General features: G+C 36.0%; 1 non-coding gene across 1 annotated transcript; it reads right to left on the bottom strand.

Moving 5' to 3' along the window:
* Window positions 1-4,166: 4,166 nt before the first annotated feature.
* LOC143678462 (U6 spliceosomal RNA) lies at window positions 4,167-4,269 on the bottom strand. Its single transcript, XR_013173271.1, has one exon. It is a non-coding gene; the product is annotated as a U6 spliceosomal RNA (small nuclear RNA).
* Between the last annotated feature and the right edge of the window lie 14,223 nt (window positions 4,270-18,492).

Below are 18,492 nucleotides of genomic sequence, written 5' to 3'. Positions count from 1 at the left end.
GATTTTCTTAGTTCTTCTTTATATGAAACTTGCCCTGGTTATGCAGTATAATTTTTCAAAATTACACTTTTTTGTGTAATTATTTAATGTCCAGTAGAAAGCTTCCTTCTCGCTGTTCCTTCTCCAGGAATCTTGATCTGTTCTGTTTGTTTTTGTGCATACCTTTTTCTCAGCTCTTATGATTTGTTTAAATTCTCTCCTTCACTTAGTAAGTACCCTGTTTTCTCAGCATTTTTCAGTTCTTACAGCAGTTTGGTTTAACTACCCCTACCCCCACCCTTACTATGTGAGGTTTTTCTGCCTCTGGTTTCTTCTCTGTTAGGGTACCCCACAAGCCAGATGGGGTCAATCCAGAAAGTTGGGCCACTCCACAAGAGTTCATTTTGTGTTTAGGTTGTCCAGCCTACGAAACTGGATTGAGTGAGTGTAGCACTTGCCAGACTTTCTCCCACCATCTCTCCTTCTCGCCCCTCCTCACCCCCCACCAAGAGCCCTTTTATGTATAGCATTCCTCAATGGCAGGTTTTCTGCCTGAGTATCTGTGCACTTGTGTCTCTACGTCTGGATATGTGTGGGGTTCTAACTTGCTGCTGTGGGTGCCTCAGTAATGTGTGTCCCTAGTGGGAGGTGGAAGGGATCTGGGCCACTGCTTCTGAGCAACTCCCAAGCTGCACAGGACTGAGTGAGGGGGAGAAGAGGACTGGACAATCTAGAAGTTTCCTACCTGATATACTTCTATTCAGCATCTATGGAGTCCTACTCCAGTCTCTACTATCCTCCAGATTTCTAAGCAAATGGGATTTTTCTGTTTATTCGCTGAAACTCTGAGGTTTTTTTTTATCAGTGGATATCTTAACATTACCACATTGATAACGTCCCAGCTTCTTGGGATGTTCAACTTCTTGTTTCCCACAGCTTTCTCTCTATCTATCCCAACTTTGTTTTGCTTATAAATAACTCTCCTAAGTGTATTAAGACTGGTCTGGATGGAGTTGGATCACACCTTAATTAAAGTAACCTCATCAAAAGGTCTTACTTACAGTGGGTTCACACTCACAGGAACGGATTAAGTTTAAGAACATGTTTTCTGGAATGCATATCTCTAAGCCACCATAATGGCCCCTCAAATGTTTAAGATTAGCTATTAGAATCCCTCTCAGCAGGCCAAATGGTATTAATTCCATCAGTTTTATATGACATAGAGTCCTTCTTTATCCATGTCTACTTTTTCAATATCTGCCAAAATCTAGTTGTCCAAAACTGGGCAATTTATTCCAAGTTTGGTCTGACCTTTGCTAAGTGCCACTGCTGTTTAGAAGTGTATGTTTGCATATGTGTGTGTGTGTGCTTATCCAAAGTATAAAATAGAGTGGCTAATTTTTTCAGGCGTCTTGCCATTTTCTCTCCTGTTTTAAAACTTCACAAAGAGTTCTTTTGATTCTGTTACCCTAAACTATTTTTGACATTCTTTAACAAAACTCAGGTTGGAAGAATTCATATGAGATGTGATTCTGTTTGGTCTGTTCTTACCTGGACCTTTCCTTTTATCAAACTCCATAAGAAAAGAGTAAGAGGGGGCCCAGTTCATATTTAAAATTTTGTCTTTCCATTTAAATGGAAATTTAAACTAGAGTGTGTGCATGATGAAATTGGTAGGCAGGTTAACTAACCTGAAAGAAGTTGAAATGCAAATTTACTATCATGACGGTTAGCTAGTTCCTTCTCAGAGAAACCTCAGTTTTCTGGTTACTCTGATGCTCTCCATATGATGCTTTTGTGTATGTGTTTATGAAGAATTTTAGACATTAAGCCAAGTAGGCCCTGTGCTAAGCTTGTTAACTACATTGTCCCTCATACTCTTATATAAAAACCTGTGAGACTGATGCTATTCTCCCCAATAGTAAAGAAGGGAAGAACTGCCTGCGGAAGTTTTATAACTTGATCAGACAGAGTAAGCCAGCTGGTCGTGGATGGATTACCGAAATTTGAATCCAAGTCACATTAACCTAACTTCTTTGCTCCTAAGCACTTCACTTTACCCTTTTTACTGAATTTATGATTTATTTAGACATCGTGTGTGTGATTTTCAAGTGATCCACGTTAAAAGAAACCTAGTGGCTCACTGGAAGATAAATTCCTTGGCATTTCATATTTGTTATTTTTTAATAATACAAAGATAGCTCCCTGGAGAAAGGACAAAAGTAGCAAGGAAGAAAACTAATTTGTGATTCAAGGTAAATTTCTTTCCACCCTAGGGGAACTGAAAGCAAATGGGAACTGCAATAACCGAAATAGACCTTTTAAAATTAGGAGTTAAGAAAATATCTTTTGAATCATGAGAACAGGAGTGGAAATATTTAAGGAAGTTTTTATACATACTCAAAAACACACACGTACACTCAGACTTTGTGCTCAGGTTTCATTTTTCTTGGTGCAGGTGTGGCTGACGTGACATGTCAACAGCACTGGCTTCCATACTGCTTAACTAAATAGGCGATCTTTTCAGGTCTCCATCTGTTACTGGCAGGCAGGGTTTTTCTTTCCCAGAAGGAAACATTGGCTTGAAATGATTAACCCTCTGTTAGAGGACTGTTCACAGTTGCAAACTAAGTGCCACCGTGGTTTCCTAACCGGTCCCAGTTCTATGGTTGTAGACCTGGCCTCACATTTCTCTCCCCGTATCTAGCACTTGTTCTATTACACTATGAAGCTCAGTCTTCATATTTACCTTTATATTGAACTGTAAAAACTTTAAGTATAGTTACCATGTTAGTCTCATCCTTGTATCCTCTACAAAGTTAAAATGATGTCTTATATGTAGTATGTGCACAATATCATTTTAAAATTTGAATTTATATATTTATATATATATATATATGCTGTCTCCGGAACTAGTTACTAGTTTCATGAGGACAGCAAGCAGTGACTTACAAATTGACCGCAGGATGGTCTAAAAGTCCTGCTCATTTTATGAAGTAGTTCCTTTGAGACGGGGGGGCTTCCATTGTATATGGTTACTTCCCATTAAAAATATTGTACTGCATATTAGTTAACCTCAAGCCTTGCTACAAAAATGTAGCTCCTCTGCTTACTCCTGCCCTGGCTCCTGATCCACTCACTGCCTTCTCTTATCCCTCTGGCCTGCTCTGCTCTGATATTCTCAACTGCAGCTCATTCGACCAAGTATTTATCTTTCTCACTCCAAGCTAGCATGAATTGTCATGCCTGAGCTGGAACAATCTGGCACCATCATCATGGCTTTCCCAGTTCTTAACTCCTCTTCAGCACTTTTCAGACTGAGCGTTATTTCGTCTGACTCAGCCCCTGAGTCAACTGCCTTCTATGTGCTGACGACTGCGAGGTCAGTATCCTTGTCTCACCCTAGTCAGTAAACACTGCTGTCTGCTCTGCAGTTTATCTTCTAGCACCAACCCTGCCTCCAACTGGCTTTTGTGACATGTTCTGGCAATTGTTCATATCCCCAGGAAGGGATATAATGCAATGCTAAATACATAGAAGCAGCAAAATAAATTTTAGAGACAGATAAATGCTTGTAGTGAAGGTTTGAAAGGTGTTTGGGGAGCTATCTTCACCTCCCACCTCCAGCTCCAAATAATTTTAGTCATTGACTTGTTTTACTGCTTGAAACCCCTACATATCAGACAGGAAACCATAATCCAGGTGACTTGAGACAAAGTATGTTTCCTCCCAAACCAACTTATTTGGGTAGAGTTCTAAATACAATGCTAAATTAAGGACATTAAATATTAGTTTAACCCGCTAGTAAATAAAACTTTTAGAGGGTATTTGTGTTATGCAATGTAAGTAATATTGCCTTAACCTTGTTTTTCTTGATTTCTCATTTACTTGAGCATTTCTTTTTGCCCATTAGGTAATGTATTGTTCTCCCATGTCCAAGTTATCTACTGAGACATCACTAGATTAAAGGCATATTATTTGCTTTGATATCGGTTTATGATATCATTGTAGTTATTTGTTACAAAGTTTTCAATTGCTTTTGTTTTCTCTACCTAAAACTTAGCTCTATATTTACCGGAAGGGAAATTGTTCTTTGCATGAAATAGAGAAGTTGTTCAAGTTTAGGGAGAGAACATCTAATCTGATTTTCTTTAAAATATGAATGTTTCTACTTTTATTGAAAATTTACAAATGTGGAATATTTCATGAATTTGTGTGCCATCCTTGTACAGGGGCCATGCCAATTTTCTCTGTATCTTTCCAATTTTAGTATATGTGCTGCTGAAGCGAGACCTAATTTGATTTGGAAAATCCCTTAGGGAATATGTCTATTGATTTATTGAGAATCTGTTAAATCCAATCCACACATCACACATTGGAATTATAAACATGTTTGCTAAAATTTTCCGCTTGAAAGAATTTATAACCTAGGGACTTACCCAAATACTTGTTATACATACTATACTAACCACTTCTCTTTTTTCTTAGAACTTATTTCATTTTTCTTCCTATTTTTGTCTCTTGGAGACAATGCTGATCTTTTACAATTGTTAGAGGAATATTAAATATTATGAAATTAGTTTTCATGAAAGAGAGACTCTACATTTAATTACTGTTAATGATTTTGCCTGCATTTGGTTTTTAATTACTGAGGTAGATTTTACTGTTTTCCAGACTATCAGTCAATAGCATATTCTGAAAATTTCAGTAAAGTACATCATTCTTGTGCATTTTTCGTATGTGTTTCTCTAATAGTGAAAACTTAGGTTAAACCTATCTCTTCTGACTCAAAATCAGCTTTTTTCACTCTGCCATGAACACTTTGCAATACCATAGTATACCCTAAGGTACTGGTTTTGATCCTGTTTGGTCATAGCCATGTGTTAATGAGTTGTCTGTTATAAACTCTATTCCCAGTAGAAGCAGCTCTATTTCCAGTAGAAATACACAATTGAACATGTAACTTAATATTTTGCAAAGAATTTCAGGGGTGTTTTTGAATGCTATGAAACTATCAATGAATTTGTCAGAAACCCTGCTCTGAAAACATATATTTCAGATCCCAAGAGCACAAAGTGGAATCTGACATTAAAGACCCATGAATATTATTCAAATCCTAATTCTTCCTCACCATTGGCAAAGCGATAATTCAAATAAATCATAAATGAAATCCATTTCAGATTTATGAAATAGAAGAGAAAGGGAAGACTTGAAAGTCATATCAGAATTAGTTGTTAAGAGTTGTGAAATATAATACATTCTAGAGATGATAAAAAAGAGGAGATTATTTTGAACAGGAAAGATTAAGAATACTATTTTGGGATCGGGGCTGAGAAACGATGCATACGGCGGGCTGAAGATGAATGCCAGAGGACTTGGATCTCAGATAAAGGACAGTATTCCAGTTACTAACCTTTCAGCAAATGACCCTTTTGCAAGTCAAGATCTTCTTCAGGAAGGTTTTCCTTGTGTGAAAAATGACCATTTGCCCAGACGTCCTCTTGAATGATCAGAAAGAATTTCCAGCTCAACCAAGATAAAATGGATTTTTCCACACTGAGAAACACCCAGGTTCTGTTTGCTCCACTAAAATTACAGATGGAATTCAAAGCAATGCAGCAGGCTCAAACCTTTGGCTGGATATTTGGGGGGTAATGATGAGACTATTGGATTTGAAGATATCCTTAATGATCCATCGCAAAGTGAAGTAATGAGAGAACCACACTTGATGGTTGAATCTAAACTTGGTTTACTATAATGCAGTTGTGCTATAAAGGAAAATAGAGTGTATCTTGTTTATAGGTGTGTTTTTACTATAATTTGATGTACACCTCATTAAAAGTACTGACAAATGGGAATTTTTGCCAAAATGTTAGTGATCATTTGAAATGATTTGGTTATTTGCTTATGGCCATGTGACAATTGAAAACACTAAAGGAAGAAGATTTTAAAGCTAATTTATATTAAAACGGTCACCTTCTAAGTCTTTAAAAAGTCATTGTTATTAAATATTATAAATCTGCCCACAAGTAAAACCCATTTTCCAGGTATTCTAAAAATTTAATTTTGAACAGTCAGTATCAATATTTGTGCATGTACCTTTCATAATAACATCTTTCAGAGTAAATATTTGTAATTGATTTCAATGGAAACTTCAAATTAAAAACCACAACAACAAAAAGATGTTTATGCTTTATCCTGTTTCAAAATCATCCATTAGTACTCAAAAGAATATTTGGGGGGTGCAAGAGTTGTTCATTGATAGAATTCTCATCTGCCATGGGAGACTGGGGTTTGATTCCCAGCCCATGAACTTCCCGAAAAACAAACAAGCAAAGAAAGAAAGAAAAACAAATAAAAAATTTAACAAATGGTGCTGCAATAATGGGATACTCTCATGGAAAAAGAATGAATGTGGCCCCCATCATACAGCACACAAAATAAAAAAGAATATTTGCTTTATTGTTAGATAGTATTTTAAATTACAGCCATCCTTTGATTCTTTCAAGTTAAAAACTGTAAGTTCAGAGGTTTTGATTTTGATCTTGTCTTTAAAGTGAAACAAAGTTACCAGCAGAAGTAAAAGAGTATCTATGGATAGACAGATATAGATATATATTTTATATATATGCACACACACTATTTTTACTCTGTTAGTAATTCAATATCCATCCAATGTAGATATCAGAATAGAGATTTGAGTAAAGAAAAAAGAGAGAGTTTGCCTTCTGAGTCAAAGAGGCCATCCATTGAACTTTTGGGAAGAGAGATATAATCAGCAGAACATCAATAAAGTTTCATCCATATCAAAGCCTCCTTTTATTAATAGATACTGCTTTCTTTTTGTATTGCAAATTCAAATTGAAGGATTATTAGATATATTTAAGAAATAAATACTGCTAATTCAGGACTTATTCCACTACTAACCCTATATTAAGGGCCCACAGAGCTCATCATTATACATTCAAACTTCAAATACTAATCAGGGAAAAGCAATCCACAAGCTGCAATAGCTTTTAAAATATCACTAGTACAGCATAACTTCCATTGCCATTTATCTTCCATATCAACCATTTAATTTTTTTCAGTAGCACAGTAAAGTTCTCATCTTTTAAACTGCTATCAAATTAGATGCCTTTTAGTTAGGAAGCTTGAAATGAATCTGAAGTGTGAAAATTTATAGAAATTTATCAAATGTTTCTGATTTTAACCACAAGATATACAGATCTTCCATATAGAAATGACATTTAAACCAAGTCTTACAGGTTGTCATGACAACACGAGTAGTGTTCCATGGCAAAGGATTTGAGCTTGATCATATTTGCAGTTGTCCTGGTAACATAACAGTGTGTCTTCATGACTGAAATATCACTTTGCTAATTAAGATGGTCTTAAAATGGTTGGGATTCTACTAGGGGGAGACAGACACACACATACATGTATATATACACATATATGTACATATGTGTATACACACACATATATAATGGATATATACATATATTTATATATATGTGAATCACAAAATTTCTTACTGTTTTGAAAATAGACACAAAAGACATAATAGTAGAAGCTGAGAAGTGAGACAAATACATATAAAAGAAAAAATAGATATAAAAGGGATAGGGGCATGGAAGGCAGGGAAGGAGAAAAGAAAAAAGTAATGAAGAGAATAGAATAAATAGGGAAAAAGAAGGAGGAATTAAGTAAAAGACTTGCACTCTATCAGTACTGGGTGCGGAGGGGTAAACATGGGAACAAGGGAGAAAATTACTCTGGAAAAACATTTAGACACATTAACTGAACCAACAGGAGTGCCTCATTATGTTGTAACTATGCCATTGTTATCAAGAATTTCAGATGCGGTATCAATCTAGAATCACAAGAGAAACATTTACAGATACCTGACAAAGGCGTTTTGAAGTAACTATCGTCAAGCTAATTTGGTTCGGTACAACAGAAAACAACATTTTCATACATGAACAACTAGAAATACATCTCACATCAACCAGAGAAACTGTGAATGTAAATGTTAACAGTATATGTTAACAGTTACTACTGTCAACCTATTTTAATATCCAGGTTGAAATATGGGTTGAGTGATTTTACTTCCTTTAAGGGGGAGTTTTTATTATATACTCAAGAAATAGAGGAGTAGTTTTTATTATATTACTCAAGCAATAGAAATTTGGTGAAATGTGATGAAAGTAAATGACATGCTGTAGATGTGTTTGTATGTATGTGCAAAACTCTTTCTTTTTGTGTGTGTTTTTATGTATATGATGCCACACTTTTGCATTGGAACTTTTTAATCATAGTTCCAGGGGCCATCGTGAAACCCTTGAACTCAATGTGAAATTCATGTGTGTGTATTTGTGAATATATCTGTTTTCTGGAGAGATTGTCTTAAATTTTAACCAGATACTCAAAAAGATTTATGACCCTCCAAACATTAGGAACCATCCACTAATGAAAAATGGTGATTTAGTGGATAAAGTTAAGAAGAGAAGGAGAAAGAGATAAATCGCCAGCAATTTTAAGTGTGTGAAAAGCAGCCACGGTGAAGGACTCTGGGTGCTGGAAATTGCCAAGTACCTTGAAGCTTCTGATGTGATATTGAGCCATTCCCAATACTTTCAGAAGCAAAAAGACTAATGGTGATGGTTCATAGCACTTATTTAAGGAATAAGTCACTAAAGCATAGTCAAAAGGCATCACCACTGAACAAAACAAAGATCCTTGCCCGCCTGGAGTTTATATTCTGGCACAAGACATAGTAAGCTCAAACTGTTTTAGAATTTTTAGGGTGCTCTTAGTGCCTCCCACAAAGAAGAGGCTTAATTTTTACTGGAGGAATGCAACCTGGAAGGAATAAGTTAACAGAGCTTAGTCAATTGAATAATGTTCTTGTATTTGAACATTCTGACATACTCTATACATTCTTGTAGTGTATTATCTGTGCGGTGTTTTTCAGAGATGAAGTATTTCAATATAATTGACTAGAATGCTTAGCTGACAATGTAATATATATACTGTAGACCAAGTCACAATATAGCAAATACATTTTTAAGAGCAATTTAAGAATGAAAAATTTCCAAAATTCAAATGAAAGTAAACTATAGACATTGTAGAATGTGTAAACAAGAATAAACCTCCAAATCAGCTGTTTAACTTTCCCCCTTATAGAGAAGAAAATTGAGTTTCAAAGGCCTGCAATGTTTTCCCAAGGTCATAGAGCCAACTGGCAGCATAGCTGAAATGAGAAACCAGTTCCCCTAATTCCCAACTGCATTTCATTCATGCTAGAATCTTCTGGAGAAGATGACTACATAGTTAGCGGATCCCTGTTTTACTGATATCAAAGAAGTTTCTTTGGCAGTTCATTCATTTTTTTCAGCCTTTAATATGATGCAGAGATTTGCATTTAAGTGTTTGAATTATTATAATGATGATTTTCCTAAAAGTGTAGCAAATTATTTCTATTTTAACTGGTAGTTGAGAGGTTAGAAAACTTTTGTAATTTTATGGAGCATATTTTTTTAAATTGGGGGAATCAAACCTCATACAGAGAGCTGACCTCGAATGTACAATGTAATTGGCAAACTCTAGTCTACTTATGATTTCATGCTTTCAGATGACCAGTATAATTAAATTTTACAACCTCAGATTTATTTTCTCCTATGAAATTCCATTGCCTTTGAATTGAGTAATGGTGTATTAGTAAAAATTCATGACAGTGGTATATAGTATATATATACACAGTAACAGGATAAAATATCCAAACATTTAAAATGTTGATTCACAAAGCTTAGGTAAAGGATGAGAACTTTTAAGTCACAAAAACTTATATTTGGTTTCCAGACCTTTATCTAACAGTTATGTGATTTTGAGCGAATTTGGTAACATCCTTGAGTCTCGGTTTCCTCTTCCATAAAATACAGGGAACAATGACTATTTTTCAGTGCTGTCTTGAAAAGCAAATGGGATAAGGTAAATTAGTATGCACAAATAATACAGCTTAATAAAATTTGCCTTCCTTCGAAGAAGAAAAATAATTTCTCTAGGTTAGAATACGTGATGACTTGGAGTTGTGTTCCCCAGAAAAACATGTCCTTAATCTTAACCCATTCCTGTGATGTGGATTCATTGTAAATCAGATCTTTTGATGAAGTTATTTTAATTAAGGTGTGGCCCAAGTGAATTAGAACAGGCCTTAATTCTATTGCTGGAGGTCATGTAGAGAAAGCCACAGAGAAAGAAGCCACAGGGAGCAGCCAGGAGCTGGAAATGAAAGAAACCTGGAAGAGAAAGAATTCACTACCATGTGCATGGACACATGACAGAAAAGCCAAGGAACCCCAAAGATTGCTGGCCAGCCAGAAGATACCCACTAGGAAGCAGCAGGTCTTCTCACATCCAAAATTTCACGAGCCAACAAATTCCTGTTGAATTTAAGCAAACTGATTGTAGGACAATTGTTTTAGAAGATAGGAAACCAATATTGACTGTGTTATAAACTTTCAAAGTAAACTATTTATTAAATGAACCAATTTCTAAATCTGAAGCAGTTAAGTAAAGCCATTGAAAAGTGCTTTAAAGTACATGTTAATCTCTAGTCAAGAAGCTGTTATTAGAGAAAGGAATATAAACGTTTGTTGTTGCTGTCTTCCATGACTTAAAGTTGAAAATATGTACCTTCTTTTTAGCATGATCTGTGGATCTACTGATCTATTGTTTATCTTCTCAGTGGACATAGATAGTTAAGAAGACAAACTCTAGAGCTAGCCTGACTCAAACTCTCATTCTCCCGTTCACTTACCTTGGGCACATGTCACCATCTGCAGCTCCATGTTTTTATCTGTAAAATAGAAAGGACAGTAGCATTGACTTCATAAGGTTTTTGTGGAGAGTGAGAGAATTAATGTATGTTTAGTATTTAGCGTAATGCCTGGCATTGGTAATGAAACATTTTATGTATTAACAATTATTACTTTTATTTAGTGATGACTATATAAATTTTGGTTTCAAGTAGTTATTACCTCAGACACCTACATAAATAAGCCATCTTCGCTGACTATCCATCTGAGAATTATGCTAAAAAATTAAATGGTAGAGTTAGAACTTTAGGGAATGCTGCTAGAAAAACAATTCAAAGCAGAGATTATTTCTTTCATAATCGATAGGGCTGAAAGCTGGGTCTTGAGGCGGTCCCAAGTACTTACTAGGGGAAGTTGGACCTGTTTGCAGGGGTTTCTTTGGTTATGGATTAATTTAGAAAACATTTATTGTCTTTGCCTTCTAGAATATAAGCTCTGTGTGTGTGGGGGGGATTTTGTGTATTTTATTTAGAGCCATGTTTTATTTGAAACACCTAGGTTAGTGCCCATAACTTAATATGGACTCTGTAATTATTTGTGCCATAAATGAATGTATAAATTCTAAAGGTCAATATTAAGTGTTCAAGATAGAGCAATCAGTTAGATACACATAGAAGATAAGCAAAAATTGTCCACACCAACTTTGTCATCCTCATAGTTTTCATCCAAAGCAAATCGATCTTCTTTCATTATATAATAAACAAGCATAAAACCAAATATTAACCTTACATATCATATCTATGGCAGTCCAAGTTATGCTTTGTCTGCTCTACAGCTCCTGCTTAATCTGGCTAGATCTGTTTAAATGGAGCCTGATAGGTCAAGAGGGCTGTCCATTTCACACTGGGAGTCTTTCTTTTGTTAATTTGCTAAATCATCCCAAAGCTACATTTTTTTCATATCATACAAATCATACAAAAGCCAGCATTATCACCATGGCCCTCTCGGAACCCGCCTGGTCGAACATCAAGTTAATAGTGCCCTCTTATATCACTGAAGGGACGGTTGGGATCTCTGGACACAGCCACACAAGGGAAAAGCGTGTCCCTGTTTCTATCACTTGCATGCAGTGATGTCTTCAAATCAAAACTTAACCCGTGGCAACAATAAATAGTTAATTTGTAATATAATGGGTATGGGACCTTTTAGGATAATTTTTGCTGTTTGCTGAATTGGTTAGTATGTTCCAGAATGTTACATACATAAATCTTATTCAACCTTTACAACGCCTCTTTGTGATATTTATTACAAGTGAAAAACAAAGAACAAAACCAAGGCTTGGGGGGAAAGGTAGGTTATCCCTGATGGCACAGCAAGTGAGAGGCACAGAAGGAATATAACTCAGGCCTGCTGACTTTATAACTGATGGAATACCTATGTGAAGATTTCATTCAATTGCTGAACCCATTGGTAGATTTCTCTCTTGAACCACCACCACATTCCACCACCGCCTATACCCATAAACTCCTCACCCAAAGCAGTGCCTTTGTATTCAGCAAAGCCCCAGGCTTCTTCTGAATTGGGTCTCTGCAGTTAAGCCTGCCTTGTGTTGCCCCTGGTTACAGGCTGTGTCTGAGGCTGCCCTGAGTTTAGATGTCAAATCACCTCAGAAAAACCCCAGAGAGACTTTGGAATTATTCATAATTACCACAAATTGAAAGTGATGAGAAAATTGGTGCTATTTCCCTATCAGTCTTTAGAAAGATTATTATGCTATCTACTCACTACCAGATTTAAAAAAAAAAAAATTCTTACTGTGAAAATTTGCCTCCCAAGCTTCAACATTAATTCTCAATCTTTGCTTTGTAACACTCCATTATGCCTCCAATTATTTCAAGGCCTGCAATGGAATTCTTCATTTCCAAACAAAATTAAATGTGATTAAACTTTGTTTTAACTTTTTATTGTGAAAAGTTTCAAACATAGTCAATCGTAATGGATGAGTAACGTACCATGTATTCACTGACCCAGTTTCAACAGTTGTCGATAAATGTAGAATCTTATTTCATTTTTATCCTCCACTCCTCCCCCACGCCCACACAGGAGTATTTTACAGCAGATATCCTCTCATGTCATCTAATTAATCTTCAGTTTAAATTAAAATATCATAGAAACAACTGGACAGAGAAAAGGAAGAGGAAATGAATGCAAGAACAATGTAAAAACAAAATCCAGCAAAATTCAAAGAAAACTCTTGAATTTTATTTTATCCCAAGAAGGCAAAAATATGTCTATTTTGTTCACTATGTACAGAACTCCATTTTGACATATATTTATGCTAATAATGATTATAAATGCTGATGACCTCCTTAAAATGTGGGGCAAACAATGGATGGGCATCAGACACACATGGGGTAAGGGGTAAGATAGAGACTAGATTGTAGCAATTTCAAAATGATAAAAAAGTTAAGAATCATTAATGTCTTTGTAATTTTGAGCACTAATTTTCTTTTCGTTACTGACCAAACCAAAGGGAGCATTTCCTTATAGTGTACTGTGGAATATGTTATTTGCAGCAGAACACTTCTGTATGCTCTATATTATATTCAAGAAAATCTCTCTAGTATACAAGCAGCTCCCACATGAAAATGCTCTTTGAGACTGATAATGAAGGTATTTTAGATTTATATGCTTTCTATTTCTCATCAGTAACTACCCATACCCAAGCTACACTGTTATTATGCCTTTAAGTATCGTTATTGAAATAAAGATTTCTTTTGACATGCATTTCAGTTGTAATAAAATAGACTCACAGTTCTTATTTTGCAGAATGTGTCTAATTCATAAAATGTTCCTGTCCTAAGTCATCATTGACACTGAAAATACATATAAAGTAATTAGTAATTAGCTTATCAAAATATTAGATAGGAGAAAATACTGAAAATCATTACTTTTTATAAATTTATTTCAATCCAAATCCAGATTGTCAGTACTAAATTTGGGCAAATTTAGGATTCATTTAAATCTAGGATTAATTTTATTGTGATCTAATATGAACCACACTAGGTGTCAGTCCTTAGAAAGGCAGCAAAGATGACCCAGCAGTACCATTGGTAGGTATCTACTTAAAGGACATGAGGACAAGGACACAAACAGACATTTGCATTCCAATGTTTACAGCAGAATTATTTACAATTGCCAAGAGATGGAAACAGCCAAAATGTCCATCAACAGACAAGTGGCTAAACAAGCTGTGGTATATGCATACGATGGAATATTACGCAGCTGTAAGACAGAATACAGTTATGAAGTATGTAACAACATGGATGGACCTTGAGAACATTATGCTGAGTGAGAATAGCCAGAAACAAAAGGACAAATACTTTATGGTCTCACTGATATGAACTAAATTTAGTGAATGAACTTGTAAAATTTCAGCTAAGAGACCATCAGGAGATAGAAATAAGGTAGATATTGGGTAATTGGAACTGAAGGGATACAGAATGTGCAACAGAACTGATTGTAAAAATTCAGAAATAGATAGCACAATACTAGCTAACTGTAATACAGTAATGTTAGAACACTGAATGAAGCTGAATGTGAGAATGATAGAGGGAGGAGGCCTGGGGTCACGAATGGAATCAGAAGGAAAGATAGACGATAAAGACTGAGACAGTATAACCTAGAAATGCCTAGAGTGTATAATGATAGTGACTAAATGTACAAATTAAAAAATGTTTTTACATGAGGAAGATCAAAGGAATGTCACTATTGCAGGGTGTTGCGAATAGATGGTAACTCATTTTAAAACGTTAACTAATGTGTACGACTAAAGCAAAAAGTATTTAGTACAAAGTTTATATTTGGACTAGTGCATTTCCTAATATAACTTATGTACACAGTTTAACTGAACACCATAAGTGCATGGAACTTTGAATAGGGCATGAGAGTTTGTAGGTTTGTCCAAGTGATGCCCCAATAAATCCCAGAGTGATTTGAACAGTGAATAAAAAAGTATTTGCAAAGTCCTTTTGGAGGAATGGCAAGAAAGGGGGAAAATTCAACTTCTCCATATGAAGAATTCCTGATATTCTCACAAGCAGTGGGAACAACCAAAGCAATAGGCCGAGCCTTCAATCTTGGGGTTTTTTCATATGAAACTTATCCCTGCAAAGGATAGGCTAAGCCTACTTAAAATTAGGCCTAAGAGTCACCCCCAGAGAACCTCATTTGTTACTTAGTTGTGGCCTCTCTCTCTCAGCCAACATGACAAGCAAACTCACTGCTCTCCCTCTCTCTACATGAGACATGATTCCCAGGGGTGTTGATCTTCCTGGCAACATGGGACAGAAATCCTAGAATGAGCTGGGACTCAGCATCAAGGGATTGAGAAAACCTTCTAGACCAAAAAGGGAAAGAGAGAAATAAGACAAAATAGAGTGTCAGTGGCTGAGAGATTTAAAACAGAGTTGAGAGGTTATCCTGGAGGTTATTCTTATGCATTATATAGATAGTACCTTTTTAGTTAAGGTGTATTGGAGAGGCTGGAAGGAAGTGTCTGAAAATGTAGAGCTGTGTTCCAGTAGCCATGTTTCTTTTGAAGATAATTGTATAATGATATAGCTTTTGCAGTGTGACTTTGTGATTATGAAAACCTTGTGTCTGATGCTCCTTTTATCTATGGAATGGACAGATGAGTAAAACATAGGGATTAAAAATAAATAAATAATAGGAGGAACAGATGTTAAAATAAATTTAGTAGATTGAAATGCTAGTGATCAATGAAAGAGAGTGATAAGGGGTATAGAAAAAATAGGGGAAACAGAGGCTAAAATATATTGGATAGAGGGAAATACTAGCAATCAGTGAGAGGGAGGGGTAAGGGGTATGGTATATATGAGCTTTTTTTCTTTTTATTTCTTTTTCTGAATTGATGTCAATGTTCTAAAAAATGATCATGGTGATAAATATACAACCATGTGATGATATTGTGAGTTACTGATTATATAGCAAGAACAGAATGATCATATGGTAAAATGTTCATTTTTGTGTGTTGTTAGGTTTAAAAAAAATTAAAAACAACTAGGGTTAGTTTTAAGGAATGAAAGTAAAATATAAAAGATACACAAAATGGAAAAAGCTGAGCAAAGTTAAGTCAATGGTATCCACAAAAAAGAGCACATGAAGGACAGAAGATGATAATGGTTTCATGTGAGAATCACTAGAATATCTGGAACTATCACTGCTAGATATAAAGTGTACTCCTAAGACTTTTCTGAACAATTATCAAGAAAGCCTAGATTCATGTTATACTCATATGAAACTACTACAGTCTCCTTCCTATCAACTGCATGCCTCAATTTGAACACCTGCTTACAGAACAGATATGCTACAGCATGCTGCCATCTGCAGAACTCACTTAATACTAAAAATTTCCACAGAAGAAGTACAAGTATGTTGTTTGTTGAAGGTGCCACAGTAAATGAGAAATTAAAATGAGTAGTATAGCCATAATGGGAAGTAGAGGGAAGAAGAGACAGATGATAGAATCACAGGGATAATAAGAATAAGTCATTAGATAATGTTTAATGTTGAAAAGCCAAGGAACAAGCACAAGCATATTATTTAGCAATTTGGGATGAACCCCTAAAAAAATCCAAAACAAAACCAGTTATATAGTGGCCAAAAGAGAAAGGAACTGGCACTATAGAGGGGAAACATATCTGCTTTTCATTACACACACACAAAAAGAAATGCAACAAAGAAATTAACTGTACATTAGTAATATAGAGAGGAAATTACTTCATATTTTATAGGAATCAAATCATAGTCATGATGAACTTTGGTTGAAAAACAGTGTATTTGGTATTTTACTAAATATTTTGACTTTATAATTTAAAGCAAATGGCTGGTTCTCATATTAATGTCCTCTAAAATGAAATTTTGTGTACATCTTACAGCATTTTTTTAAAAGAATGGTTTATAAATCATATGTCCACATTTTTAGGTAAATTAAGTAAAGCCATGCTGTAGTCCAGTGGATCTCAAACTTTAGCTCACGTATGAAGCACTTGGAGGGCTTCTCGAGACACAGATTGCTTGGCCAATGCCCGGAGTTTCTGATCAGGTATGGGGAGGGCCGGAGTGTTCTCATTTCTCACACGTTTCCAGGAGGTGCTGATGCTGCTGTTCCATGCTTGAGAACCAGTCCTGCAAATTCATGTATTCCAGGAAAGCACGGGTTAGAATTGTGCTAATTATGAAAAGATCTATTTTAAATTGCATAGTATGGGGAAAAGATAAAGAAGGAGGTAGGGGTTGCAACTAATTCTAATACCTTCCTTATTCACCTCAGTTCTTCTCTAGGACTTCTATTTTTCATTAACAATTACAAAACTCTTCTTTCCCAAACTTTCAAAATCTCCTCCCCTCTCCCTGCCCTTAGCTGATGATGTTGCTTAACATTTCCCTGGATACATTTTAAAAACCAGAAGAGAACTTCATCCTTTCACGCCATCTTTATCCTCTACTCACGTATTTTAACCTTCTGCCTCATGCAGCAGATGTGCTCACTCCGCCCTCTTCAATGGCGCTGCCTCCATTTACCTCCTAGGTCTCATCCTCATTTCCTTAAGAATTTGCTCCCACAGTGCTTCCCTCCCCTTTTCTGGTATTCTTCTTATCTCACTTGCATGTCTGCTTTACTGAATTCTCCTCCTTTTACCCACCTTTAAGGATCAGAATAGTTCCCAGATCTTTATGACGTATGATTCAGGACAATTCACATGAGGAAAGAAAGGGGAAGCATTTCATCAGATCATCTCCCATTAGTCAAGGGCTCCGCAGGTCATTCACTCCCTGGTACTCTGAGACACAAGGGCACGACTGAGGGTGGTTTTCCTCAGGTGTCCCATAACGTAGCGTCAGAGAAGGCCTTGGATGGACAGGAAGCTAGGAGTTCCTCATCAAGCCTGATATCAGGTGTGGTCAGGTTGGGCCTGGATTGCACAGAGCTGCCTTCATAGTACTGGATAGAATAAGAAGTGAAGCTAAGAGCATATGAAGTGTTGCACATGTGGAGTCTATTCTCAGCTCCTTACATACATGTGTATTTGCTGGTTTTAATTAGAAACAAGATTTTTCCGAATTGAACTTGAGTCTGAGGCAGGGACATTGATGGTATGTGTTATAGACAAACATCCTAATTTGTGGGAAGCCCATGGTTATTCCTGGGCTCTCTAACTAGCACCACGCTTATTGTCGCCCGCTACTATCTATGAGTTCAGTATTAATGTTTGTGGTACGAGTCAATCTAAGACAGCTCTAATAGTTCACCTCTATATCTCCTGGAAATTAAGTTCATCATAGAGCTTTCACATTGTCATGTAAGCCTCTCGAGGTTATTAGGAGAGCTGGAGTCTTTGGAACTATCGTTTCTTTCCTTTCTTCAGGTCCTCATTTAGTTGATGTGGCCTGAGGCCACCATTTCAGCTTGAAGTTCAAAGACTACAACCTTTTGTCTCCTCCATCTGGAATCATTTTTAGAGTTCACACACAAAACAACACTAGGAGCATAACACTAGTGATATACCAGCGCATGTAATTATTACACGGAACATTTAATACACCACTCAGACAAAAGTAATGCCAAACTCGCTAACAGCCAGTGCAAAAATAAAGTGCAGTGAGGTACTCT

This window comes from Tamandua tetradactyla, chromosome 3, assembly GCF_023851605.1.
Source record: "Tamandua tetradactyla isolate mTamTet1 chromosome 3, mTamTet1.pri, whole genome shotgun sequence".
Taxonomy (NCBI): Eukaryota; Metazoa; Chordata; class Mammalia; order Pilosa; family Myrmecophagidae; genus Tamandua; species Tamandua tetradactyla.
Note: the sequence above shows the minus strand (reverse complement) of the source record. Positions and strands in the feature narration are given on the sequence as shown.